This window comes from Castor canadensis, chromosome 9 (genome assembly GCF_047511655.1).
Source record: "Castor canadensis chromosome 9, mCasCan1.hap1v2, whole genome shotgun sequence".
In the NCBI taxonomy this organism is placed as follows: Eukaryota; Metazoa; Chordata; class Mammalia; order Rodentia; family Castoridae; genus Castor; species Castor canadensis.
This window is the reverse complement of record NC_133394.1, coordinates 19,465,839-19,481,024: the sequence shown is the minus strand read 5'-3', so window position 1 is coordinate 19,481,024 and position 15,186 is coordinate 19,465,839.

The following is a 15,186-nucleotide window of genomic DNA, read 5'->3' as shown; positions in this document are numbered from 1 at the left end:
CATTTACATATGTGCTTAAAATGTGTCTTAATTAGATTCACCCCTTCCATCAATGCTCCCTCATCTCCCCTTCCCCTTCTTAGAACAATTTCAATGTTGTATTCATACATGAATATGGAGTACATCCATCATAGGCGCCTTACTTCACTCTCTCGTTTTACCCTCTCCTGTTCTACTGGTACCAACCCCAGACAGGACCTGTTCTACCTTCCTGTCCTTCATTTTTTATGTGTATATTGATAGTTCAAGAGAGATTTGAGGGTCACTGACTGTTGATGTCGCCTGGGTTCTCACCTGGCTGCCCAGCAGAGGATAAATGGTAACAGAGGAGGAAGAGGAAAATGGGGACTTCGAATCTTGATGGGAGGAAAGGTGGAGCAGGCAGGGACCACAGCCAAGGAAAGAGAATGGAAACCTCCAGTGAAGTCAAACGAAGAGAGAGGCTGTGATTTGTCTTGGCCCCACGCTGCCTGATGATAACGTTTGCTGCAGGCTGTGACGGGAGCAAGCCACCTGATCGAAGTTTGAAATGTTGGTGGATAGGTTTGGAGGGAAGGAGGGAACTGAAGATAGAAAGCCAGAGGGAAACTCTAGACCATATGTCACAGTTGACGATGGGCTCTAGATGATTTTTGGAACCTTTCATATGTTTCAGATTCTTCAGTCAAGTCTTGCAATATTTCTCCTGTCCATGACCTAAGAAAGAAAATTAATGTCTCCGATGTTGATGCTATTAAGTGTTTATGGCCAAAACTATTTTTCAGCCAGCAGGCTTCCCAGGCAGCTGAAGTGAGCTTGGGTGGTTGTCAGAGGGGCTAAAAGCTCTCAAGCCCAGCCTGGCTTGGTTTCCCCCATTGTCCCTTCTCTGTCCTTCAGCCTAGGAAAGAGGATCACATCTAGAAACCAAAAGAGCTCCCCCTGAGACCCTGTTTCTGTTTTGATTTTGTATTTTCTGCATTTCTCAATCCCCCAACCCCTTCCATCCTTACCTCCCTCTAGTCTTTGGGGTTCTAAGGTGGCAAGAAATATTTGAATCCATCCCAGAATGCCCTGTAGGTCATTTCCTTGAGTACTGTGCTGGTGTCACAAGTGCTCCAATTACCCCTAAGACACTAGGCAGCTGGGATTCCAGGCTAGCCCCTGTCCACACTGCATGGTGACGCCTAATGTCAACTCTCTTCCCGGGTTGGAGACACCGCTCTCTGTACCCTGCAGATGCCTAGGGGGTGGGAAGTAAGACCTTAACTCAACTCTACAGACAGCCCTGGGGCTTCTGTTTTCTTTGGTTCTTTCTTTTTTTAAGGCAGCCTCTGTTCATGCAAATGTTATTCCATCTAGAATGAGTTTTCAAACTCTTGGCATTTGCTTTAAAGGTAAGTCTGCTTTGAAGCCTGGTGGAAATTTCCATCATATTCCTATTCATAGTCAAGAAGTGAGTGGGAACTAAAAATATCAGCATTTCAGATTTTTTTTTCTTCTGCATCTCTGAACAGAACCTCACTAAAGTCCTCTAAGGGATACAGAGAGCATGTCCGGCGCCCCTGCACCCACACCGATGCCCTGTGGCAGGGCTATCCTCCACCCGACATCACGGGACTCCAAGGCCATTTTTCTAAACACGTGAAATGAAGTTCCCTAAATGCATTACAAATTTAACAGGCAAGACAATTTGGCTATGGAAAAATCTCAGAGTGGCCAGGATATCCAGAGTATTAAAAGTCAAATGAGCTGATAAGTATCGCCCCCCTCTACACGCAGCCTGACATCAAGCAGCTCTAAAAGTTATTAGCAGGACATTGTGGCCAGAGAGTGCTCCGTGCTGAGTTCAACTTCACATTCGTTATTCATTGGCTCCTTCTGGTGCCCTGGCAGGGCAGCTTCAGTCTCTAGGCGTGATGAGACAAGCAAATGCAGGCTCAGAAAATATTTTACTTGAAAGGGCATCTGAGTGTAGACACTGATTTGCCATTGATGGCTTTGGAATGAGTCAGTCTTTCTGAAAGAGAAAATGTTCCTTTAAAAGAAAAGGCCCTCTGAAATCTGTCAAGTTTTTTTTTAAAAGCCAGATTTGTGTTTTGGAATTAGATTTAAATTAAGACAAGATGATTCATTCTGCCAATGCCTCATTAGGATAAAGACACCTTAAGAAGGCCAGAAGTTTGGACGTTGAGGTTGGACACAAACTGTTCTTCCATTTCTTCCATCTTAGAGCCCTACTCTCCCAAACACAAAAGCAGCTGACCTAGTCATCTATTTCTTCCCCAGCAGGGTCAGGTTGCCCCCGGGCCATGTGGACCCACATTCTGATTGACAGGCTGAGTTAACCATCCGTGGCCAAGGGAATAACCATTTGGTAGGACCATATCGAAGCTAATTATTAAAGTTAATTAACAGGAAGCTTAATTAACTTATTCGCCATCCAACAGCAGAGAAACTGCTAAAGGTCACTCAGGGACTGGTCAGTTCTCTGCCATTTTATTTCAGCTGAAGGGCAAAGTAAGAAAAATATTTACCAAGTACAAGTGAACAAAAAGAAAAATTGCTGAAGATCAGAGGCACCATGGTAACACAGCATTCCGAGCCTGCACTACGTCCAGAGACAACTGATAATACAACAATTTCCGGGAAATTGGATTAGATAATGCTTGCCACTGAGGTTTAAGCGACAGATCCATTGTTCTCTTACATTAAACTTATTTATTCCTTTCATTTGAAATCTTAGGGGAATAAACTCACCCAGATGAAAACAAGTTGCTTTTTGGATAAATTGCTTAAGAGTTTTTGTCAACGCAGATGTGCTGCTGGCTGACATAAAAGCAAGTGATAGTCTTGGTGGACACCACTTACCCTTCCTATCTCCCCGGGCCCGCTGTTAGGTTCATCCTTATTTTCTGGTCAGATAAAACTAAAATATAATATAATAATATGATATAATATAATATAACATAACATAACATAGTATAGTGTAGTATAGAATAGTATGACATAATATAATATAATATAATATAACATAACATAACATAGTATAGTATAGTATAGAATAGTATGACATAATATACACAATAATGTATAACACATAAATAATACTGGAGGCTTAGTGCTTATTGGACATGGGGTAAATTCATCCAAATTCATAGAGGTCATGGTGGAGAGAACAGATCTGACGTCTGACACATTTGATGCCTGGCTCTACCCCTTGCTAGCTGGGTGTCTCAGACAAGTCCTTTGGTGACTGTGAACCTGGCTTGTAATTTCATATGAAAGAAAGGCAGAATAAAGAGTTAAATTCCTTAAAAGTGTCTGCCATTGAGTAGCTACTTCATAAATCATATTATTATCATCAGTGGCCTGTTTAAGACAAAGAGCAATCAAGGAGCACTTTCTTCCTATGTGCCAGGTCCTAAAGTGGCTCAGGGTCTCCAACTTCACCCAGGCTCCCAGGGACACTGGCTCAGTCCTTCCTAATGACCCTTCCAGAACCCGGGCAGTGCTTGGACCTTTCCACTTTGCCTGAGTCTGATTCCATTGAAGCTGTTTTCAGGTCACCAGGGAGTAGTAATTCTCAAAATCTATAGTTTCAGGACACTTTTCCAGTATTAACAATTATTGAGGACCTTGTGTTTTCTATTTCTGTATAACAAATCACCACAAACTCAGTGACATGATACATGGGAAATTTCTTACCTTACTGTCCTGTGGGTCAGATGTCCAAAACTGGTCTCACTGGGCTAAAGTCAACGTGTTGGCAGGGCTGTTCTCAGGAGGCCCTGGGCAGTGGAGAGGTGCCGGTCTCCTTTATTCATCTACTGGAGACCTCCTGCATTCCATGGCTTATGGTCTTTTCCTCACATCACTGCAACTTCTGCTTCTCACATCTCCTTCTACTCACTCTGCTTTCCTACCTTGTTCTTACAAAAACCTCTATAGTGACATCAGCCCCATCCAGATAACCCAGAATAAGTTAAGGACCCTTAACTTACTCCTATCTAGACAGTCCCCTTTGCCTTATAAAGTAGCATCCACAGGTTCTGGAGATTCTGATGTGGACAATTTTAGCAGTCTAGTTATGTGAATTGTACCCACTACTGTCTACCAAGTTAGAAATTAAAACTGAGACTTAATCACTACTTTTTAATTAATTCACTTAACAATAACAATCCCATTGCAGGTTTACACAAAAAACATATTTTAGTGAAAAACTATTGTATTTTCCAATACAAAAAAACAAAGGAAGAGTAGTATTTTAAATTTTAACAAATCTCTCTAATGTCTAGATTAATAGAAGACAGATGGATTATGTCTGTTGTGATTTTTTTGAATGAAGTATGAAGAAAACCCAGCTTTACATGACAAATAGAAAAGGAAAATGGTGTATTTTAATGGCCTCTTCATATAGTTGTGGCTAGTCTTCGATATTATATCACAATCCCACAAGTGATAGTTTATTTATTTATTTATGGGGTGGGACTAGAGTTTGAACCCAGGGCTTTCCACTTGCAAAGCAGGTACTCTTTTTTTTTTTTTGAGTTTTTTTTGTTTTATTATTCATATGTGTATACAAGGCTTGGGTCATTTCTCCCCCCGCCCCCACCCCCTCCCTTACCACCCACTCCACCCCCTCCCTCTACCATTTGAGCCACAACTCCAGTCCAAGTTATAGTCTCTTAAAGGTTAGTGGCAATGTTGAATATGAAAACACATCTAAGAACTATTTATTCTGTTACATAAAAGATATTGGCTTATTTTGAATGACTTATTCACGCATGAATTTATGACATCATATGATACACTGGTCATTTGGAAAATATTGGCTCACGAAAGCAGATCATTCACATATTAACACATTTCATTATAAAATAAAATATCATACTTGTTAATATCATCACAAGTTTATCAGAAAAGCCTTTAAGTATTGGGAAACCGTCAATGCATTTTCCAAAATTAGAACTTTTGCTTGAAAACACAAAGGTCACCATGGGCAGCAAGCACTGTCAGCTGTTTTCCATGAAGGAACAGCCTCACTTCGTCCATTGTTGAGAAGATATCTTACACATAACTAAGTCTAAATAGCCACTATTAGGGGTTTGGGATGTAGTTCAGTGGTATTTTGAGACTCACCCATTTTGACATCTGAATCAAAGACTTATTCCTTGTCATCCCCGAATAGTATTCCATTGTACAGATACACCACAGTTTCTTATCTATTCACCTGTTGATGGGCATTTGGATTGCTTTTAGTTTGGGGCAAATAAAGTTTCTTTGACCATTTGCATACAAACTTTTGTATGACCCTATTCTTTCTACCCAACAGTGCCTAGATCCAATGATGGGTGTATGTTTAGCTTTTTAAGAGACTGCCAAATCATTTTCCAATATGGGTGTACTAATTTATACTCCCACTGGCAATGTGGAAAGGTTACAATTCCTCCACATCCTCCCCACCAGTTGATATGGTCAGTCCTCTAAAGTTTAGCCATTCTAATAGGTGTATAGTATATAGTAAAGTGATTTGAATGCCAAAAATCCATATAGAAATATAAGGTTCCATTAACAATACCTGTCTGCTTTGTGTCATCTCAGGGCATGTGGATTTAACTCATGCCCATTCATTTGGTCAGTTTTTCTGTAAATCTTTTCCAAGGTTTGGGGGCCATTTTAAATTCTTAATAAAGATTGCAAATTACATAATAGCAATGATGTGAATTTTTACTTCTTCGATTTTTTTAAATCCTGTTGACTAACCAGTGAGAATATTCTCTCCCTACATCCCCCTCCAAATTCTCAAAACTATGTCATATTGACATACCCTTGGAGGAATTTACAAGTTAAAAGGCCATCCAACTAATATGTTCCAATGACACGGATAGCTTATGTTGATTTTGTCTTGTCTTTAAGTCATTAGGCCAGGTCTTATTTTCATTGCAAAGTCAATTCCAGCAAGAAGATTTGGAACTTTAGATGAATGGAGGCAAAATATCTTCACAATCTTCTTAAAAGCTACTTCTCAAATAGCAATAACCTTCACAATGCAATCCATCTCAGAGATATCCCCAGAATCACTTGAATTTCATGTTGGAGGCCTTGCTAACTCTGATTGCAAAGGAGGAAAAAATAGATCATTAAATACTATGGAAGACCAGTATAATTTCTAAAAATAAGCACTAATTAGATATACTTTTTAAAAGACAAATGCTTAGGTCCTTGTTTTTCCCTTCAATGTTAATTTATTGTGCTAGTGCATATTGTTAATAAAGTACCAGTGTCAATGACTTGATAATTTATAAAACTTTTTAAGATACATTGTCTCCCTAGATCTAGAAAGAATGCCCATTTTAGAAATTAATTTTAAAAACCAAGAAAATTAGAATGTTAGAAAAGTTAAGTAACTTGCCCGATTACACTCTATTAGTTTTCTATTGCCATGAAACAAATTACCAGAAACTTGGCAACTTAAACCCAAATTTTTTACACCACAGTGTCCATGGATCAGGAGTGCAGACATGATGGTAGCGCACTTGCTTGGGATCCCCAAGGCCCTGAGTTCAATCCCCAGCACCACAAAAACAAACAAACAAAAAAGATGAGTCCTCTGCTGTGAAATCAAGGTCTTAGCAGGTACTGCAGTCTTGTGTGGGGCTTGGAATTCTCATCCAAACTCACATGATTGCCTGAATAATTCAATCCCTTGCAGTTATTCTCTTAGAACTTGAGTTGAAAGGTTCCTTGCTGTTTTCTTGCTGATTGTCAACCAGGATGGGTCTCAGCTCCCAGAGGTTTTCCTTGGCCTGTAGTCACTTGGTCCTTTTACAAAATGGCAGCATGCTCCTTCAACTATAATGGAGTCAGCAATAATGGAGTCTTCTATAATGTCAGGTAATAGAAGGGACTATTCCCACATGTGATAGCTTTCCATCCCTTTGACAAATACCTGAGAGAAATCAGCTTAAAGGAGGAGAGGTTTATTTTGGCTCATATATTCAGAGGTTTCAGTTCATGGTTGCTTGGCCCCATCTCACTTGGCCTGTGATGAGGCAGAGCATTGTGGCTGGGAGCATGTGGTAAAGTAAGGCTACTCACATCATGGCAGCTGGAAAGCAATAAAAGAGAGGAAAGGAATAGGTCAGGATCCCAATGATCCCTCAAGGCCACAGCCCTGTAGACCTAACTTCCTTCCACTAGGCCCCACCTCCTAAAGGTTCCATCACTTCCCAACAGCACCACAGGCTAGTGACCAACCCTTTAACACACAAGCCTTTGGGGACATTGAAGATTCAAACTCATAACATAGCACCATTTCCACTTAAATAAACTAATCAAGGGCACCACTATCCTATCATAATAACAGTTCTGACAGTCTTAAGAGGAGGGACTATCCATGGTGTTTGTACCATGGGGTAGGAATCTTGGGGGCATGATGGTAGAGCACTTGCCTGGCATGCCCAAGAACTCTGACCTTCACAGCTAGTAAGCTGCAAGGAGCCAGCTTCAGATCCAGGAAGCACATTGAGTAATTTTAAGAGATGGGTCATCAGAGGCCTTGAACACCTCTATGTCAGTCCTTGGCACTTCCATTTTCCTTTGGAGCTTCCCTGAAGTATCACTGTATACCCTCTGCCCCATAGGAGACACAGATACAGCACATCCAGCAAGACCTACAAACAGCCGTGGACCATGGCTGGCCCAGCCTGAAGCAGGTGAGGAAAGTATTCCAACTAGGAAAAGCCCTGCTGATGGGGGCACACTCCCTGGGTGGCCCACAGCACTTTTTCACTCTGTACGCAGACAGGCTTGTTTGTTGTGGCTGCCAACTCCCTGTGGCCACTGCTGTCATTTGCTTCTTCATGTCATAGTCTTCCCACTAACTCTGATCAGAACACAGCATCACCTCCTCTTAGCCCCCCAGCCCCAATGTCCAATCACAATTTGTTCGGTGTTTCTTTTTCCATGTCCAACAATTCTCAGGCATCTTATGACATGGTGCTATCACCTAAAATTGTCCTTCTCTGGAGGTAACCACTAGTTACTCAGCATTATCTGTTTCTCTATCCTTGGGCTAAACTGCTCCCCAGCCTCTCTTGCAGTGTGGTTTGACCAAATGACTCAGCTCTCTCCAATGGAGAGGAAGTGATGTGGGCTGCTTCCTTTCCCACCATGGAAACTCTCCCACTTGCTCCTCCATGCTCTTTCCCCTGTCTTTGGCCAAAAGCAGATGAGGATGAGGCTTTGTTGTAGAGGAAGCAATGGATAAAGGGAACCTGGCAGGGAACAGCAATCCCCGCCTCAGTGCCTCTCAGCACAGTTTCATGAGAAAGACACAGTGATCTATGCATGCTGTCTCAACATTGTCAAGTTCAGTCCATTTGTCACCTTAGCCTGACTTGGCTACCACACTCATTTCTGCTTCCCCAGTTCCTAGCATAGGGCTTGCCAGAGTAAGCAACAGTCAGAGAAAGAGTAAGTGAATATGTTTCTGTCCGGGATCCCACCATCTTCTAGTCTTGTCCTTCTTGCAACCCAACAAATTTTCATCATAGCAAGTGACAAGTACTCTAAAACCTTTTGGGTATTGACCATGAATAACCTTGATGCTACATTGAATTATTTGGCCAATTTCATTGCCTAAAAGTCATCTCCCTATTTGGGGACTGGCTTGGAACAGTATGGTCCTGGCACATTGCTAATGACCCTCATTTCAACTTGGACTCTGGTTTATAACAACATTCAGATGTATAATAATAATGTAAAACAGTTATTATGATAGCCAAAGTGCCTAATGTAAGCCAGGCTATACACACATGCTTGTACACATGTATTCTTCAGCTGGACAACACACCTGCAGTATTGGTGCTATTATTATTTTCATGATAGATGAGAACCGAGACCCAACTGAGACCAAAGGAACACAGGCAGAGTGGAGGCTGGTAAGTGGTAAAGCCAGTTTCCAATCCAGGTGCTCTTTCGCCTCTCATACAGACATCCTGTCTATTGCCGTCCCACCACAGGGTTTCCCTACCACTGAGCCATCTGCCTCTTTCACCAGGAGGAGTCACAGCATCACTGAGAGGCCATATGGCACCTTTCTATGAATTAGAACAAGGTATTTCTTCATTGAGATACTTTGATGCTATCTGCCAGAAAGTTATTGCAATAAATATGTAAGTCTTCTACATCTTTAATCCACATAGTGGTTCTCCTTGGGCTACTCAGTGTTCAACATACACAACCATGTGGAACAGCCCTTGGGAAGAACAGCAAATTGTCTTGTAGGGTCTGACACAAATGTACATACAATTGGTCAGTACTGTTGGATCTTGGGACCCAAAAGACTTGTTTTGTAGGGTCTTGGGGGTTCTGTGTCCCTATTCTAGTCAAAAGCTGATTCCAGATGACTCAGAAAGAGAGGGTGTCCTCAAGAGTATCTCCTTTGATGTCTCCCAAAATTCTGTGACTCTGTGGTTACAAACGTGGGGAGAGTGTGGAAGGAAGAACCCAATGGCCCCCAGACACAGTTGGTAGCAGCAGGACAACAGGTGCCACACCAGAACCATCAGGGGTGTTCTTTTTCTCTTGACAAGGAGATCACATCACTCCTCCTTTATCCTATAAGCTAGAAAGGGAGGGAGGTAAATGGGCTTTTTGAGTGCCCTTGAAATGACTCAAACAGATGCTTGTTCTCCAAGGTGGCATAGGAAGCCAAGTGTGAGAAGAGGGGCAAGAGTTGAGAAAAGCTACCACAGTAACCAGGATGCTTTACAGGTCCAGAGCTGTGAGTCACAGCGACCGGGGCCTGCCTTAGTAATGAACAGGGCTTCTCTGATTTTACTCTGTGCCATGTGGCTTTTTCTGCTTTAGGAAAGGAATTGCTTCCAAGCAGAAGGAATTATTAAAATTAACATTAAGTTATCTCTGCAAGACCACCAGCCACCAGGGCTTATTTAAGCCCTCAGTTTCCTCATCTGTACAAGGGGCTCTGGTCAGATTTCAGCATCCAGCCTGAGGTCACACAGGGTTGGGAAACTCAAAGGGAATGTCAAGTTTGAGGATTGTTCTGCAGATCAGGCAGCACAAGGAGAATTGCAGGTTTGTTGTAAGAACCAAGTGAAAAAATTAGTGTAAAACATTCATGTAAGTGCCTGGCATTTAATAGCACTCACTAAATAGCTATTGTCTACATAATAATAAGATAAATTTGATATTATCTATGCCTTTTCCCAGGGTTACAAGGCAGTTCTCCTTGTCTTGTACCTGTAGCACAGTTTCCCCCCAATGCTTAGCATTTATACCTTGAAAGGAATTCTGTAGGAAGGTAAAACTGCAGGGCAGAATTCTGTATGTGACATAAATTTGTGTGCAAAATCACTCTACTGCCACATCTGTGCCCTCCAGCCCTCCTTGCATGAATTGTGGTCATGATTTTAACGGGGCCCAGTTTTCTGAGCCTAAGAGATAAAGAAGGAACAACTGGTCTAGTGAGACAGCCATGGGGTGGAAGAATTTAGGGAGAATCTCCATTATTACATCATGCAGCCTCTGCACATGGGATCCAGCTCCCGCTCCTGCCCTCTCCTACAGAGATCTTGATGTAGACATAGAATGTCACTCATAGGAGACCTGGGGAGTTTGCATTCTGCCAGGGAAGGTGAGGATGGCCTTGGATCTCATTGTACCTGTTTCCATCCCTGTCCATCTTCTTTAGTGGAAAACCTCAGTCAAAAAGAGGAGATAAAAATTGAACATTTTTTAGTTGATTTTAAGCTCCAATATGATGCAAACATAGTTATATAAATGGCTATTTGTTCAGATAGAACAGATTTTTTTTTTCAGTGTTGAAGACAAAAACTAGGTCCTCATGCATGCAAGGCACACACTCTGCCACTGAGTCACATCCCCAAGGCCACAGAACTGACATGAAGGATAGGCAAATAGTACTATGAAGTAGGGGAAGAAAAGATGCCTCTCCCCCTACAACCAAATAACCATGAGATTAAAAAGATCTAGAGATTGGCCAACTTGATTTCAGCTTCAGCCACATGTTCCTGAAAGGGACCAAAGTCAAAGGAGCACCCCACTCTGCTGTCCTCAAAGTCATGTGTGACCCTCTCCCAGGCTGCTCTAGTCAGATTTCAGTGCCCAGCCTGAGGTCACACAGGGTTGGGAAACTCAGAGGAAATGTCAGGTTTGAGAATTGTTCTGGATATCAGGCAGCACAAGGAGAATTATAGAATTTTTGGAGCAGTTTTTTGTATGTGGTACTGGGATTTGAACTCAGGGCCTTGCACTTGCTAGGCAAGCAATATACCACTCAAGCCATGCTCAAGATAGGGGTATTTTTGTTGCTTTGAGTCCTGTTCTCCTACTAGCAACTTGACAGTTTGGGACTGCCAGTTATGTGCTGTGGAAGGCAGAGGGTCTCTGCTTGTGTGTCCTGGTGAAAGAAAGCCCTGAGTTCAACCAACTCATCCTCTGAGCCTATTTCTGACAGTTGGGCCATGGCGGTGCCCTGTCTTTTTCTCTAGGTAATGGTCTAGCCAACTAATTCAGCCTAAAGTCAGGAACAGAGGGCCATGCATTTGCTGGTGAGAACTCAGGGCTGGGCCACGTACATGTTTCTGCTTTCCAGAGAGCCTGACTTTCTCAGTACAGGAGGTAGGGTTGGCAAGGCACTGCCTAATGCCCCTTTACCAACAGCAACCAAAATGGTGGCAAGTGTCCCAACCACCACTATGACACTTGTTACTGGGTGGCCTTGGAGATAAATTAGAGACTTCCCTTTCTTCCCTGCTCTAAAGTAGATAGCAAGGAAAAAAACATATCATGGTTCCAGAGTAAGTGACAATGTTGCATGTTACTTTTACATATTATACTTATACTTATATATATATATATATACTTCTATATGTTATACATGTCATCTTATGATATCTATCATATCATATCACTTGATATGTCAGACTATCATGTGATAGTCTGATATGATATGACTTTTTAAGGGGAGAATAAGAGTTATTTGAAGCTTGGATAAACCTGTTAGAAAACTTCAGTCATCCATTTGGGAAAATTTGTTGTTTATTTTCTGGGTACTGCTTTGGTTTGGTTTTTGTTTTTTGCCTCTCTTTGGTAGTTTACCCTTGAGGTTAATATTAAGAGGATCACACGAATACTCCACAACACTGCCAAGGACAAGAAAATGAAGGGATGATTTGGGGGTTGGCCTGACTTGTTTGGAAATGGAGTCCAGGGAAAGTTTGATATGGGGAGAGAAACACGGGGGTTGACAATATTGAGAAAAGAGACTGGGTGAATGATGGTGACGGAGCTGCACTTGAACGTAGGGAGAGAGGGAAGAGGGAGGTTGCTAAGCAACTTCCCAGGGCAGAGGAGATAAGTCTTGAGAGGAAGAGGTGCTTTCAAGAGCACCACTTTTTGCCGTGAAAGGCTACATGTGGCCAAAACAAACAGACCCAAGAGGTTGGTCACACTAGCTGGCAGACAACCGTTCTCTCAGAGCTGCTTCCTGCAATAATAAACAGTAAGGAGGGATCTGGGTACAGAGCCCCAGGAGTGTGGCAAACAGTCCCAGCAGCAGCTGGGAAACAAAATAAAAAAGAAAGCTATTTATTCCATGATTTGTGCCATGGAGGAGATAATGGCCCAGCTGGTAGGACCAAGAATTGGTTCAAAAATGCATTCATTGAGTGCCAGCTAGGTACAGGGCCCTGTGTTACTTGCTGCAAGGGACAAAGGTCACAGCAGAAGTGGTCTTTGTCCATAGGTGGCTCCTTACCTAACAGGGGGCAAAGGTCTAATGACTGTGACTTACTCATTAGTTATAACCACTGGATAGAAAACAAGACCTCACAAGTGAGGATACAGACTGCAGAGCAGGGGTTTGAATCCCAGCCTGCATCATGCTAGCTGTGGGAGCTGGAATAACAAGACCTTGTAGAAGTTACTTAATCACACATCTGTAAAATGCATAATGGTACCCATGTCAGAGAGTTGCTCTGAGAATGAAATGAGATGACAATTGCAAAGCACTGAGAATAATGTCCAGCAAACAGTAGGCTTGTTCAGTAAGTTCTGAAGAGTGGCCCACTGAAGTGTGCAGCCAATGAGCACAGTATAGAAAGAGGCCTAAGTGTCCTTCTGTGCACACACGCACAATTTATAAACGTGGCCTTGAGCTAGAGGAGAATGCAATGCTGGGACCCATCTACTTCCCAACTTCTCTATTCAATGGCTTTTTGATTATCTTAACAAATGGTGCACACTATTGAAAGACATCTTCTCCAGGGGGAGGAAGTCATGTCTTTCAAACTCAGATTCACATAGCCTGAGGAAGAAGGGAATCTGAAAAATGTAGCCATCAGTTCACTCAGCAATCCCTGTCCTCCTTTTCTGTCACCTGGGGCAAGTAAGATCAGGTATGCTTCATGGTACATTTTTCTTTGCCATCAACAGAGTCTGCCCAGGCTCACCTGCCTGCACAGGGTCCCTTTCCCTTTCTTCTCCATCTACAAAACTCTGAAGACTGCCTCTAACTCTCCCTGGAAATTTTCTCTGGTATCCTGGAATGTACACACTAGAAGTCCTACATATCCAAAGGCAAGGCAATTTCCAGTTGGTCCAACAATCTCATTGTTAGTTAAAGAAACATAAATTTAGATCTGCAGATCAGCATATGTTTCAGCCCTGTTCCACCCACCCCCTAGCAAGGTGCTAATGTTTAGATAAGCATCTTCCAAAGGCCTGTGTTTTAAAGGCTTGGTCACCTGTGGCACTGTTGGGAGGTGGAAGAACCTTTAGGAGGTAGGGCCTAGTGGGAGGAAGTTAGGTCATTGGGGTAGACTCCTCACCATGTGCTTCTACCATGATTTGCTGCCTTACCGCAACAGAGCATGGGCTGAACTCTCCAAAACTATGAGCCAAAATAATCTTTTCCTCTTTTTAACTTGATTTGTCTCAGTTATTTGTTAGAGGAATGGAAAGCCAACTAACTCACCATTGACACCTGACTGGCAGGAACCAGGACAGATGATTGCCACAAATAGAATTCCAGCTGTAAAATACACAGGGTATTCAGGGCATAAACAGCCTGCCAAAGAAAGTGAGAGGAGAAATGTGACATAAAGGAGGAAGGGGGAAAATCCTGAAAACATATTTCCTCTGTGGGTCTGGACTGCCCTGCCACTCCCCAGTCTGCCCCCAGAGCCATCCACGCTTTCACTCTCGTGTCCAGATCCCTGAGGACCAAACAGGCTAATGTGCATTGCACCCTCAGGATTTTCTAGGAAAGAGAAGGTTATCAAACTAGAGAAGTCCCAGCTTTCTGTTCCCAAGGAGGCATTTTGGCCAATTTGGATAAAGGCTGAAATTGAGAGTTCTCTCAGTAGACTCCATGCTCAAGAGCAGCTGACTGGGGATGTGCAGAAATTGCCTCACTCCAGTGGTAAGCCATAATTTTTGTGATTAAGTACCAGGGCCTCTTTGGGGAGACAGTAAAATGCTGCAATCGCTCCCTGGGCACAGACTTTCTTCAGCCCCCATGTGGCCTGCGTGCCTTTCCCATCCTCACCCATCTGTCGCGCTGGCCTGGGGCCCACTTGCAAGTTGGTTGGACCCTTGACCTCAGGCGCACATCCAAGCCGATGTGAGCTTAGGTGGCTGGTCTAAGTCATGCCGGAGGTACCATCTGTCCTGCAGGAAGACAATCTTCTGTGTCAGTCCTAAAGCACTGGTTCCATGTTTGAATCACAGCTGGCAACTGCTATTTGCCAAAATGCAATACCTGAACAGTCAGGAAAGGAAGGCACGTGACTCAGAAGGAACTTTAAATTTCAGCTAGACATTTCAAAACATGAAATGACCCCCCTTGAAAAATATGAACCACAACAAAATAATATGTGAAAGTAGAAAATTGCCCAAAAGTAAGGAATCACCAAGATTCTTAGAAAAACTTGGAAAGATTCCTATAACTTGAAGAATAACTTAGTGAAGGGTTTGTCAAAAAAAAAAAAAAAACCTGCTATAATTTAGCTATTAAATTTCCCCTAGGGGTCCATGTGTTAAAGGCTTGGTCTCCAGGCCTGGTACTCAGGAGATGGAGCCTTGTGGAAGGAAGTTAGGTCACCGGGGGTGTACTCTTGTAGGAGATATTGGGAACCCAGTCTGTTCCTGTCTCTCTCT